This window comes from Pongo abelii, chromosome 8 (genome assembly GCF_028885655.2).
Source record: "Pongo abelii isolate AG06213 chromosome 8, NHGRI_mPonAbe1-v2.0_pri, whole genome shotgun sequence".
Lineage (NCBI taxonomy): Eukaryota > Metazoa > Chordata > Mammalia > Primates > Hominidae > Pongo > Pongo abelii.
Window position 1 is genome coordinate 4,332,787 of NC_071993.2, and position 13,617 is coordinate 4,346,403.

The following is a 13,617-nucleotide window of genomic DNA, read 5'->3' on the forward strand; positions in this document are numbered from 1 at the left end:
GTCTTTCAAAGACCTCACTCTCTTTATGTTACCACGTTTGTGGTCCTCCTCTCCTTGCCACGCATGTCTTCATCTCCTTCCTCATCCTGCTTGAATTCCGTACCAAGTCCTTGTAGTCACACCTCTGCATCCAGCCTAAGCCCTCCTGCCACTCTCCTTCAACATGTTTGCTGGATGAAAACCACCCTGCTTCAAGTCTGCTCCCTACTCACTTTGCATCTGCACCCAGGCATTTAATACAGCTGGAGAAAAATCTGCATCCTGGCCAAGTGATCTCGTCTCAAATTCATGACCATAAACTGCAGGTATACAGAAGGTTGCCCAATGATTATCGTATGTTTCCTGAGTGCATTCAATCTCTCACTCTTCTATCCAACATTTGATAAATTTTTTCTTTCTATCCAAACACTAAGCGCCTTATTTCCCAGTCTAAACTAATTCCTTGTTTTCTATTTCAATAGAAAAAAACAACATTTTAAAAGACTAAAATAAAGACACAAAGTAGAACACCCAGAAGTTCATACCACCATATACACCTAATTACTAGGATATTATCCATGTATCTGCCTCCCATTCTATTACTAAAGAATATTAAAGAATTCCTTCTAATGGATATATAGCGAAATCTCATTGTAGTTTTAATTTTCATCTCTCTAATGACTATTAATGTTGTGTGTCTTTTTATGTGCCTATTTGCCATCTTAACAGTGTCTTTCCAAGAACCTAAGTTCTTAGTTCTGCTGAAGTCTAATTTATCATTTTTTAAATATTTTTGTGGATTATGCTTTTGATTTAATATTTTATTTATTTATTTTTTGTTGAGAAAGAGTCTCATGATATTGCCCAGCCTGGACTTGAATTCTGGGCCTTAAGCAATACTCCTGCTTTGGCCTCCCAAAGTGCTGGGATTGCAGTTGTGAGATACCACACCCAGCCTGCTTTTGATCTAACATCTAATAAATTTTTGCCTACCCTAAGAAAACCTTGATTTCCTTTTATGTTGTAGTCTAGAAATTTTACAGTTCTAGGTTTACGTAGGCCTATGACATATTTTGAATTACTCTATGATTTTTTAAAATTTCTTTTTTCCTCCATATGGATATTCAATTGCTACAACATCATTTGTTAAAGACACTGTCATTTTCCTGCTATATTACTTTTGTACTTTTGTCAATATTAAATTCACCATATCTGTGTAGATCTGTTTTTGGACTCTGTGCTCTGATTCATTGATCTATTAGCCTATCCTCTGAAAAATCTGTTTTTTTTTCTTGTAATGTCTTGAGTACAATAGCTGTATAATAATTTTTGAGTTCACTTTTCTTCTTTGTCTTTTTCAAAATTGTTCTGACTATTCTAAGCCCTTTGCATTTTTACATGTATTTGAAAATCAGTTTGTCAATCTCTACCAAAACATTAAAAAAATCCCTGCAGAAATTTTGATTGAGATTGCATTGAATCTATAGGTGAATTTTGGGAGAATTGATATCTTAACAATATTAAGTCTTTCAGTCTATGAACACAGTGTGTCTATCGATTTATTTAGGTCTTCTTTAATATTTCAGCAGTGCTTTGCGAGCTTCAGGATACAGGGCTCATATATCTATTATTAGATTTATATCTAAGTGATCCATAGTTTTGATTCTACTGTCATGAAATTGTTTTTAGAATTTCCATTTCTGAAAGTTTACTCCTAGTATTTGGAATTTGGAAATACAATAGATTTTTTCAATATTTTTATTGTGGTAAAATACACATAACATAAACTTTACCATCTTATTCATTTTTGTGTATAGTTCTGTGGAATCAAGTACATTCATACTGTTGTGCAACTATCATCCCCATTTATCTCCAGGACTTTTTTCATTTTCCAAAGCTGAAATGCTGCACTCATTAAACCATAACTTTGCATTCTCCTTCTTTTCAGCCCCTGACAACCACTATTCTTCCTTGTTTCTATGATTTTAACTACACTAAGTACCTCTTATAAGTGGATAATACAACATTTATCTTTTTATGTGTAGCTTATTTCACTTAGCATAATGTCCTTAAGGTTCATCCATGTTATAGCATGTGTCGATACATCCTTCCTATTTAATGTTGAGTTACAGCCTATTGTGTGTGTGTCACATTTTGCTTAATTATTCATCTATCCTTGGGTTACTTCCAAGTTTTAGCTACTGTGAATAATGCTGCTCTGAGCATGTGTGTACAAACATATCTTTGAGATCCAACTTTCTATTCTTTTGGGTCTATACCCAAAAGTGTAATTTCTGAATCATATGGTAAATCTATTTTTAATATTTTGGGAAACCATCTGATATGGTTTGGATTTTTGTCTTCACTCAAATCTCATGCTGAATTGTAATCCCCAGTGTTGGAGGAGGAGGGGCCTAGTGGGGGGTGATTGGATCATGGGGGCAGATTTTCCACTTGCTGTTCTCATGATAATGAGAAAGTTCTCATGAGATTTGGGTGTTTAAAAGTGTGTAGCACCTCCCCCTTCACCTTGTTCCTCCTGCTCCAGCCATGTAGGATGTGCCTGTGTTCTCTTTGCCTTCCACCATGATTGGAAGTTTCCTGAGGCCTCCCAACCCACGCTTCTTGTACAGCCTGTGGAACCATGAGCCAGTTAAATTCCCCAGCCTCAGGTAGTTGTTTATAGCAATGCAAGAATGGGCTAATACACCACCACACTGTTTTCCATAGTGGCTGGACCGTGATCATTCCCACCAATATTACACAAGGGTTCCAATTTCTCCAGACCCAGATCCAGATCCATACCAATAATTTTTATTTTTTTATTTATGTATTTTTTATATAATAGTCATCCTCTTGGATGTGAACTGGTATCCCACTGTGGTTTTGATTTGCATTTCTCTAGTGATTAGTGATGTTGAACAGCTTTTCATGTGCTTATTGACCATGTCTTCTTTGGTGAAATAGCTATTCAAACTTTTTGCCCATTTTTGAAGTTTCTTCCTATTGCTAGTTTGCTGAGAATTTTTATCAATACTGGTTTTGAATCTAGTCAGATGATCCTATGTTTTTTCTTTATTAGTCTGTTCATATAGTGACATATAGATTGATTTATTCAAATGTTCAGCCAATTTGAATTCTTATGATAAATCCCATTTGATTATCATGCATTATCCGTTTTGCATTATATTTCAATTTAATTGACTAGATTTGGTTAAGAATTTTTGTATTTATAATTGATGAAAGACATTGATCAATAGTTTTATTTCCTTAGAGTGTTTTTTGTTTGGCTTCAGACTCTTGGTTTCAATCTCCAGATAATCAGTGTGATGCTTTTTTATATTTTGTATGTCTCTAGTTAGCATCCTCACTCTTTTCTCCAGCTTCATGAGCACGTGGAATACAATTATGGTCATATATTGTTTTAATAGCCTATCTTCAGTGTCATTTCTACATATATATCTATTGATAGATTTTTCTCCTCAATATGGGCCAGATTGTCCTCGTTCTTTGCATGACCAGTATTTTTCACTGGATGTCAGGCATTGTGAACTTTACTTTATTGGGTGCTATATATTTATTCTTATAGTATCCTTGACTGTTGTTCTAGAATGCACATCAGTTACATGGAAACAGTTGGATCCTTTTGTGGTCTTATTCCAGGCTCTATGATATGGGATGAGGCAACTGTTAGTCTAGTAAAATTTCACTCTGCTGCTGAGGCCATACGTTTCTGAAAGCTTTTTCTGAAGTCCATGGAGTAGGAAGCTTTCTGCTCTGGCTGGCGGGAACGCAATCTATTCCTGAGACTGTGTTAGCCCCAGAGCTTCCTTTTTTTTTTTTTTTTTTTTTTTTTTGCTCCCTTTAGTTGGGTCTCTGCCTTCTTTTGTGTAGTTTTCTCACATTAACGAGCTCATCAGCACTCATGTAAAGACACAAGGGAGCCTCTGCCGATCTTACAGCGTCTTGTGAACTGCTCTCTCCTCTTCATGACTGTGCCCTACAGACTTCAGGCCTCCTGGAACCTCAGCCCTATATCCCCAATGCAGGGACGTGGCTGAGCTCCGCTTTGATTCCCCTGCACTGCTCTGTGGCCAAGAGACGAACCCCGTGAAGAAACCAGGCCAACCTCAGAGCTCACCGGATCTGCTTCTCTCTTTCAGGGAACATTTTCATTTGTTTTACTAATGTCCAGCATTCATGTATGCTGTTAGGTTTTTAAGTTGTTTCTGGAAACTGAGGCAAGTCTGGTCCCTGTTACTCCATCTTTGCCAAAAGTGGAATCGTTCAGCTGATTTAATATTAAATTTATTCTAGGACTCAATTTTTTACCTCTAACTAAAGCCTATATTACTGATGATATTGCCTGCATCTATGAGTTTTTAAACCCTTAATTTTGTTCTCCCCAGCTTAGGCACAGGTGGCTGAGAAACAGACCGTATTTGCATATAGCATGTTTTTCCGGCAACTTTGTTGCTGACTTGTTTCCTCCAGAATTGTCCTTAGAGCAGCCTCACTTGCACAACATTGTCATTGAATAGTTTTCTTTTTTTCCTGAGGTCAATAGAGCCAATTTCAGCATTATCATTAGCAAAATTTGTCCCATTCATCATGGTCTGTGTTTTAGAAAGGGGTATCAGCTCTCCAGCACAGATAGTATTTCAATCGTTTCATGTTAACATGATTGGTGCAGTTTTAATTATTTTCTTGTTTGTCTTTTTAAACTAGGAGTTTAAAATGACCTATTAAAATGAGGTGTAATTATACATACCAAACCCTTATTTTTTTACTTGCTTTGACTTACTTATTGATTATCAACTTGGTTGAGAATGAAGAATTCTGTATTTGAAAGTGTCGTAGACTCATGAGAAAACATATTTTTTGTTCTGTCAGTACTTACACGATATCCTTTGGGAATTACTTAGTAATCATATAAGCTTTCGGACTTACATTGAAAATGGATGACTTAGAAAAAGATAACTTGAAAACTGTCTCATTGTTGTATTCTTTCCTCCTGCTTGTGAAGGTGAACTTATTTTGGAATGAATTAGTAGTGTGCTGTCATTAAATGTGAGTATCTGCTCTGTTAATCATCCTTCCCAAGTCTAGCAGCATTCTGGCAAAATCGTTGTTGAGGATGAAAAATCGTAAGTCATCCACTTTGAAGGCTTCACAGCTTTAATAAATGTGATGTGTCAGCTACTTCATTTCTGAGGGACTTTTTTCCTATAATTTTCTCAGAAGGAATCAAGTTATAAAAGAGCCTACTTTCATGCAAATAAATTGCACGTTCTGGCTCAGGTTGCCCTGATAAATTTTACACTTAATAAATAATAAATGAAGATACAAGAATGAAGAAGTGTTAAAGAGACAGCACTTTACTCCTAGAAAGAGATTTTTGCTGAGAGAGCTGCCTCAGTTTCTGGCGGGTGGCTAGGAATCTAACATACAACAATAACAACAACTGTGATTTGTTTTAGAAAATGATTTATGTAATAAATATCCCCAGTCCCGTTTTCTTTCTTTAGTAATAGCTATATTTAGTTCATTTTAAATGGAATGATTTAACGCTGAATGTAAAACACATGGTTGGATGCCTTAGGAGACAGAACACAGAATTCTTATAAATTTTTTTCATTAGTATACTAGCCTTTAGTTCAAGGGAAACAGTTAGCTATTTAAACAGCTCATAGTGTTTAATTAAGAGTTGTGGCCGGGTGCGGTGGCTCACACCTGTAATCCTAGCATTTTGGGAGGCCGAGGCGGGTGGATCACGAGGTCAGGAGATCGAGACCATCTTGGCTAACAGGGTGAAACCCTGTCTCTATTAAAAATACAAAAAATTAGCCGGGCACAGTGGCGGGTGCCTGTAGTTCCAGCTACTCAGGAGGCTGAGGCAGGAGAATGGCATGAACCCGGGAGGCGGAACTTGCAGTGAGCTAAGATAGCGCCACTGCACTCCAGCCTGGGCGACAGAGCGAGACTCCATCAAAAAAAAAAAAAAAAAAAAAAAAAAGTTGTAAATGTGAACTTTTTAGAGAAAAGTGCATCATAGTCTAGACATTCTTTAGAATACTTACGTGTGTTTTCTACCTGTTACATAAAATACATCCTATTAAAATAGTACAGTTTTATTTTAATATCCAGTAGATTCTCACAAATATATTTGGATATTTTACTGAATTGACACGAATCCCTTACCAGTGATATTTTCCTTTAGAAGGATAATCATTTGAGTTAAATAGAAGCTCACTCTTCAATCATTCTGTACTCTGAAGCTTTCAGATGCTACTTCTAAAGGATGCCAATTAAGGCTTTCAGCATGTTTAAAATATCTCCTTTTTTCTAAGGATTTTCCTGACTTGGTAAGGAAAGGAGGATAAAATTCAATATTTTCAAGTCTCGTCTGATGGGATGTTAGAAAGTGACAGATGGCAGGTCACTTCAATAATGTTCAACATGGCTTGGTTACAAAATGTCAGGAATTGAGCTGTGTAGTTTTGTATTTTTTATGAATTCTTGTTTAAGACTTCCCTGAGCTATGTCTTTTCTTTTTCCTTTTCTTTTATGATTCCTTTCGAGTACTCCAAAGTAGAGTCAGAAGTTAAACTCCCTTGTCCCAGTGAGATGGGCTGTATTAGTCTCCAATGACTTATACATATACATATACAATTTGCCATAGCAAATTACCACCAACTGGGTGGCTGAGAACAGCAGTGGTGTATTCCCTCACAATTCTGGAAGCCGGAAGCCTGGAATCAGGGTGTCAGCAGTGTCACGTGCTTCCCGGTGCTGTGTTGAATCTGTCCTTGCCTCCTCCTCACTGCTGGCCATCAGTCCTTGGTTTGAGGCTGCATCACTGTAATCTCTGCCTCCATCATCACATGCTGTCTCCCTGTGTCTCTGACTTGGCATTTCCCTTATTTACTAGGACATGAGCCATACTGGATTAGGGTCCACCCCGTTGACCTCGTCTTAACTTGATCACATGCTGTGAAGATCCTATTTGTGTAACCAGTGGGTACCAGGCTTAATACCTGGGTGACAAAATAATCTGTACAACAAACTTCTGTGACACAAGTTTACCTGTATAACAAACCTGCACATGTACCCCTGAACCTAAAATAAAAGCTAGAAATAGATATTTAGCTAAGTGTGGGGGTGCCAACCTGTGATTTCAGCTACTCGGGAGGCTGAGGTGGGAGGATCCCTTGGGCCCCAGCATTCGAAGCTGCAATGAGCTATGATTGCACCACTGCACTCCAGCCTGGGCAACAGAGTGAGACTTAGTCTCAAAAAATAAATAAATAAGTGAATTACAAGTCCAAGGTTGGACAGATGGTTGCTGGGCAGAAAAGAAAAAAAAAAAGATCACATTCACGTTTACAAGGGCTAGGACTTCTACGTGTCTTTTGAGAGGACACAACTCAAACCATAACAGGGTCACATTCTATCAAATGACTGTTTAAGAAAGTGACACATTATTCTCATTCATTTAAAAAGCATAATTTGTATTAGGAGTATTATCCAACACTAATGAATGTGGCCATCCAGATCCGTTTAATGAAAAATAAATATTGAAAAAATAGATATTAGGTTTATTTGTATTATCCCCAGGCTTGGTTTTATCTTTCATTGACAACATAGGCATCACGTATTTCATTGATATGGCTTTTTGTATCTATGAAAGAGTCTCATATTGGTTGACATTCAACTGAATTCTACTTTGTTCTTAAAAGCACAGTATTGAATATTCTAATGGCACTGTTCTGGACTTGTTTTTCCTGATACATTTTCATAAGCACATGAAGCTTCTCTTTTCTAAAGATCATTAGCTCTTCCTTGCACTTTTCTTTAAATAAACCTCTCAGTTCTTTTCTAATGAATGGCACTGGTATCCACTCAATTTTACAAGTCAAGTGTCTGAGCCTCATCCTTGACAAGTCCCTGGCTCTCTCCTCTGTCCATTTGCTCACCAAATCCTGCCAATTTTACTTCATAATTTCCAAGTCTGTCCAAATCACTTAAGCCATCTCTCATGTGCACAACCTCAATTGCTCTCCCACACTCCTACATCCACTCTCACTTCCCACTAACTTAATCTCCACTTATAACCACAGCGAGTTTTCTTTTTTAATTAAGCCATGTCTCTCTTTAGCTGAGAAAACTGAATGAGAATTCAACTGTCTCTAGATAAAGATGAAAATCTCATGGCCGATTTCTAGGCTTGCCTTACTAGACTTACTGCCTTGTCTACCCGCTATGTGTCTGACCTTGTTGTAGTCAGATCAGGCTGTTACAGCAAATATACCACAGATTGGCAGCTTAAACAACAAACATTTGTTTCTCACACTTCTGGAGGCTGGGAAAGCCAAGATCAAAGTACCTGCAGATCCGGTATCTGGCGGTGGCTCCTTTCTTCTTCGTGCCCTCACGTGGCAGAGAACAGAGAGAGGAAGCAGGCACCCTCCTGCCTTCTTAGATGGGCTCGGATCCATTCGTGAGGGCTTCGTTTTCATGACCTCCTTTCCTCTGCAAAGCCCCATCTCCTAGTACCATCACCCCAGGGATTCTGTTTCATCATATGAACTTGGGGAGACACAAGTCGTCATCTGTAGCCAACCTCCAAGAATACTTTGGTTCTTTTCTTGGAAAGCGCAGTGCACTTCTAGCCTTTGTAGCCTTGTATGAGTTACTTATTCAATCAGGAACACACCCCTCCCCATTATCTCTCATTTTTCCTTCGTCTTAGTAAATATCTATTCCTATTTCATGTCTCAGACCAATTATCGCTTTATTGACACATTGTCAATGGCTTCCCTGTGGTCATCCTCTCTTTTATATGCTCATAAAGGACACTTTATCTTCCTAGAAAACTTACAACAATTATAAGTAAGTAAATGTGGAATTTACTGTTTGATACTTGTCTTCACCAATAGAATGTAAGTTCCAGGAGGACCAGGATCTGGTTTGCTGCCTCATCATACTGTCCCCAGATTCTAGTATTTACCAGCATGTGTTGAGTGAATTAATTACTCAAGACTGAAAACTTAAATAATTACAATTTCTATTCTCCTATAATTCCCATAAAATGTTGCTCCTCAGTGTAGGCTTTCAGGTGAGTCATAGACAATACAGAACTGTATAAGAAATGTTTATTTATTTAGAGAAATGTATTATCACAAAGATCCAAATATTGAGGGAGACAGTACTTGTTTTGTAATCAATGCAGGATAGGAGAAGGTCTTCATGCTGACGTCCAGGATGGAGTAGAATAATTCTCAATGGCTGTGTATCCCCTGAACAAAGCCTCTCTATTGAGAGGACACCTGAGTCTGAGAATATTTTTAGTGTAGATAAAAGAGGGCAGCAAAATGCAAGTAATTTATTTTCTGAAAATAGGAGTATACATAATGTATTGAATATATGAAACAAAATTTGACATAAGATACTTCTCCAATCCAATGGGAATTCAGGGCCCTGTTAACAATAAAATGGATGTATGGTATAAAAAAACAGCTTCAAAGGAATGAATGCCCCATGCATAGCCACGGTGAGTCCCTTGCGCTGCCACTGTCCCACCTCATGCTGATTACTTTCTTGGACACTTACAGCTGTGGCCGAAGCTTTGGGACAAAACCATTTTATCCAATCCACTTCCCTCTTTTAGACAAGAGGGAGGTGTCTGATAGGAAAAGAGATAGACACCAACTCCTATAACTAGTGTCAAAACTTATAATTTAACCAATGGGAAGAGATCTCTCATTCTTGGCCTTCTTCCTGAAAAGCTCAGTGCACTTCACTTATTTGTAATATTTAATGTTAACTTTTTATATTCTGGTGAATCAAATGGGAAGCATCTGCAAAGAAAATCATGGGGTCCATTTTCAGTATCTTTTTGTCATTTCAGGGGTCTCCTATCACTGGGTGCCCAGTGAGTTACTTAGTCTTAATTTGTTAGCTTTTTCTCAACTGAAAATTGGACGAAATTATTTATTTACTACAGAAGATTATAGTTAGGAATGCTTATTCCATGCATATAGTGATCATTAAAGTTAGCTACTATTTCCCCCTACCAAAGACATGGATCATTTGAACCACATTGGTAAAGTCCAGCTGTACAAACCCACGGGAGAATCCTACTGTGTCTCCTGCCCTGGCCTTAAAAGGACTCTTCTCTTTTACACAATTGACTTTCTCATCAATAAACTTTTTTATGTTTAGAAAGGAAGTTCTTCAGTTCTGATAGTGTACACAGCCAAGTCTATATGGTCACAATTTTTGAGGCAGATTAAGATGGTTCCAGAAATAAGGACTGATTATACTGCCTATAGAGAGCCAGCATAATCTGCCCATTGGAAGATTTACATAGAAAACAAAGTGGATTCATTCAGCTCTTTTTGGAGTTGTAAAGTTCCTGCTTTACCCTGAAGGTGTCAGAAAAAAATAGGATGTTAGCATATTGCATGAAGTGTTTGATAATAACAAACATCCTTGAAAATATGAATCTATTCCTTTGCTTAGCTTTGAGAATGAGAACATATGTCTTTGTAGATTCCTGACTTTCTGCATAAACATTTTCTCTTTTGGAAAAAAAATATGAATTTCCTCTGATAATGCTCTGAGAACATTCTTAAAAGCCCTAGAGAGAAGAGGGAAAAAAATGAGTCTAAAAGCCTCATCCCCACAAGATTTTTCTGTTGATTTTTTATCAAGTATGACCTTCAGCAAATCTGGTAGCATGGTAACATGTACTGGGGCAGTGCCTTATTCCATGAAATAGAGCTAAAAACAGCCGCTGCACAGTAAGTTCCAGAAAGGCGGGGCCTCTGTGCTTACCTGTGCTCATAACCCAGCCTGAGAACAGTCCAGACCATGCCTGGCAAATCACTTTTCTGTGTTTTCCCAACTTGGGCAACATTCTCCTTGCAAGTACAAACAGGTAAGAAAGGAATTGGTGAGGCAGGAATATGATAAATCACAGAATAAAAAGGTGCTTTGTTCGAGAACATTAACTTTACTCAAACAGTTGGGAAAATAATTATTTTATTGTAAAGAGGAACCACATTATTAAGGATTAGAATGCAAAATAAACAACATTAGCATTGAATGAATTTGCAGTGGAAGGATTTCAGGATACTGATATGAGCCCCCAGCTCCTCAAGTTTTCATTTTTTATGGAGATCTGTCTGTTAAAGTCAAGCACCATAAACAGATCCCACGCCACAAACACTGGCCTCGTGCGCAGTCTTTCATGCTTTGGATTCGAGTTCTTGAGAAATTAGCATAATAGATAGTCTAAATGGTCACAACACAAACCTTATTGGACTGAAACTTTGGGATATTAAAGAGACCCTATAGGTAAGTGTTATGTTCAGGCCACTGGCTATTTATCCCTAAATAAATTAGAATATTAGTATATTGAATTGTAATATGGTAACTTTTTAAAAGTTAGCTGTGAAAGCAATGCTTTAACTGTTGAATTCAACATTCATTATGGTAGGATTGAAAACTATTCCTATTGGCTTCCTATTGCCCCGTAACAAAATACCACAAACATGGCAGCTAAACAAGATAACCATTTATTAATTCTCAGTTGTATAGATTAGAAATCTGGGTGGAGTCTACCGAGTTATCTACACAGGATTTTACAAAGCTGAGCTCAATGTGTTGGCCAGACTGGGCTCTTCCCTTACAGCCCAGGGGAAGATCCATTTCCAAATGCATTCTGTTGTTGGCAGGATTCAGGTCCTTGTGGTTGTTGGACTGAGCTCTTGTATTTTTTTTTTTTTTTTTTTTTTTTTTTTTGCTGGTTGCCAGAAGGAGGCTGTGCTCAGCTCCTGGTGCCCCCCTCCCACTCCACATTCCTTGGCACATGGCCCCCTTCATCAAGGGAGTCCCCTTATGCTGTCAATTGCTTCCTGTATGCCTGCTGCCAGCCAGGGAAACCTCTCTACTTCTTCTGTAATTAGGCCATCCCCACCTACTGGCTCTCCTTATCTCAAGGTACTTGATGTGGGACTTTCTAGGACCTTTAAACCACCCCCCAAGCCTAGCAGGATGCAGATTGGTGTTTGATTGAATAACCAGCAGACAGAATCTTTACCTGGGGTTGGGTCATCTTTAGAATACTGCATTTGGCTGTGTGCAGTGGTTCATGCCTGTAATCCCAGTACTTTAGGAGATTGAGACAAGAGGAGCACTTGAGCCCAGGAGTTCCACAACAGCTTGAGCAACAAGCAAGACCCTATATCTACAAAAAATAAAAAATCAGCCTGGCATGGTAGTGGATGCCTGTAGTACTAGCTACTTGGGAGGCTGAGGCAGGAGGATCACTGAGCCCAGGAGTTTGAGGCTACAGTAAGTTAGGATCTTGCTGTTGCACTGCAGCCTGGGAGATGGAGTGAGACCCTGTCTCTGAAGAAAGAGAAAATAAAAAATTCTGCCTGGCACACAGCACACCAGTTCACATCTACAAGCAGATATTTTGTTAGAGGGACATAAGGAAGCCCTAAGATTGGGTGAAAAGAGACAACAACCAGGCTCTGGAAGTTACACGGATTGTCAAGGGAAAAATGATGAGGTTCATAAATTTAGAGAGGAGAGCTTTATTTCCCATGAAGGCTTTCATCTTACAGGGCAGCCTATAAGGCTGAGAAGAGTAGCCTTGGGTCAGAAGCCAGAAACAGGCACATCCAGGGTAGGAAGAATAAGACAGGGTTTTATGTTGAACAGGGTGGCCCAATATCCATCTTCAGTAAGCCATGGGAAGAGCATGAATATTTATGAAAGGAGAAACATGCATGAACAATTGAGCTTCGTGCCTCTTCATGGGTCATATGTTCAAAACATGGCAGCATTAACATGAGCTGAGGGTAGAGTTTTCAGCCCACCGATTTCTAAAGGGTGAAACAGAGGACACAAGAACTCCCTGTCATCAGTGCTCTCTCATCAGGAAGGTGTGCTGGGCAGTTGTGTAGAAGCCACAAAAGGCACTCCTGAGTTGTTGAAATCAGTAGTGGAGTCTTTGCAAAGGGCTGGTTTCTGGTCAACTCTTTGCAAAGGGCCTATTGAAAAAAAGCCTAAAGACGTTCAACGAGGGAGGGGGTATGACAAGGCATTTCCCACTTCCCATCCCATCAGAGCTGGTATCTCCATTTTTAAGGTTTTCTGGAGTCCCCTTGGCCAAGAGGGGGTCTGTTCAGTTAGCTGGGGGCTTCGGATTGTATTTTTATTTCTCAGGATCCAGGAAGGAACATGTCAATCATCATTGCTGCATCACTGATGGGGACTCCAATAATTCTTACTCTTCTTGTCATGCTGGTCATGCACAGAATAACAGGTGTTATTAACAAGTGCCTTGTGCACTAACTAGGGTCACACAGATCGTCTTCTTTACAAACTATTGACAATGATTTCTACTGTAAATGTATTGAGTGAAATGGAAGAGGACAAAGTAGTCACTTCTCACTGTGCCTAGTACAGGGCATGTCCTCATAACTGTCTAATCTCTTTTTATTATCAATGGTACTGACCTAGACCGGTAAATAAAAGTAAGTGCAATTATTAATTTTATGATAAAATTATGTTAAAATATCTATTCCATACTCTTGAAATTTAAACATCATTTAATCTGCA

General features: G+C 38.5%; 1 long non-coding RNA gene across 1 annotated transcript in view; it reads left to right on the forward strand.

The window, feature by feature from the left end:
- LOC129048152 (uncharacterized) overlaps positions 1-13,617 on the forward strand; it is a 20,695-nt gene continuing 7,078 nt past the window's right edge. The window contains exon 1 of the long non-coding RNA XR_008510254.1: positions 1-305. This is a non-coding gene — a long non-coding RNA (uncharacterized LOC129048152). The remainder of the gene's footprint in view (positions 306-13,617) is intronic.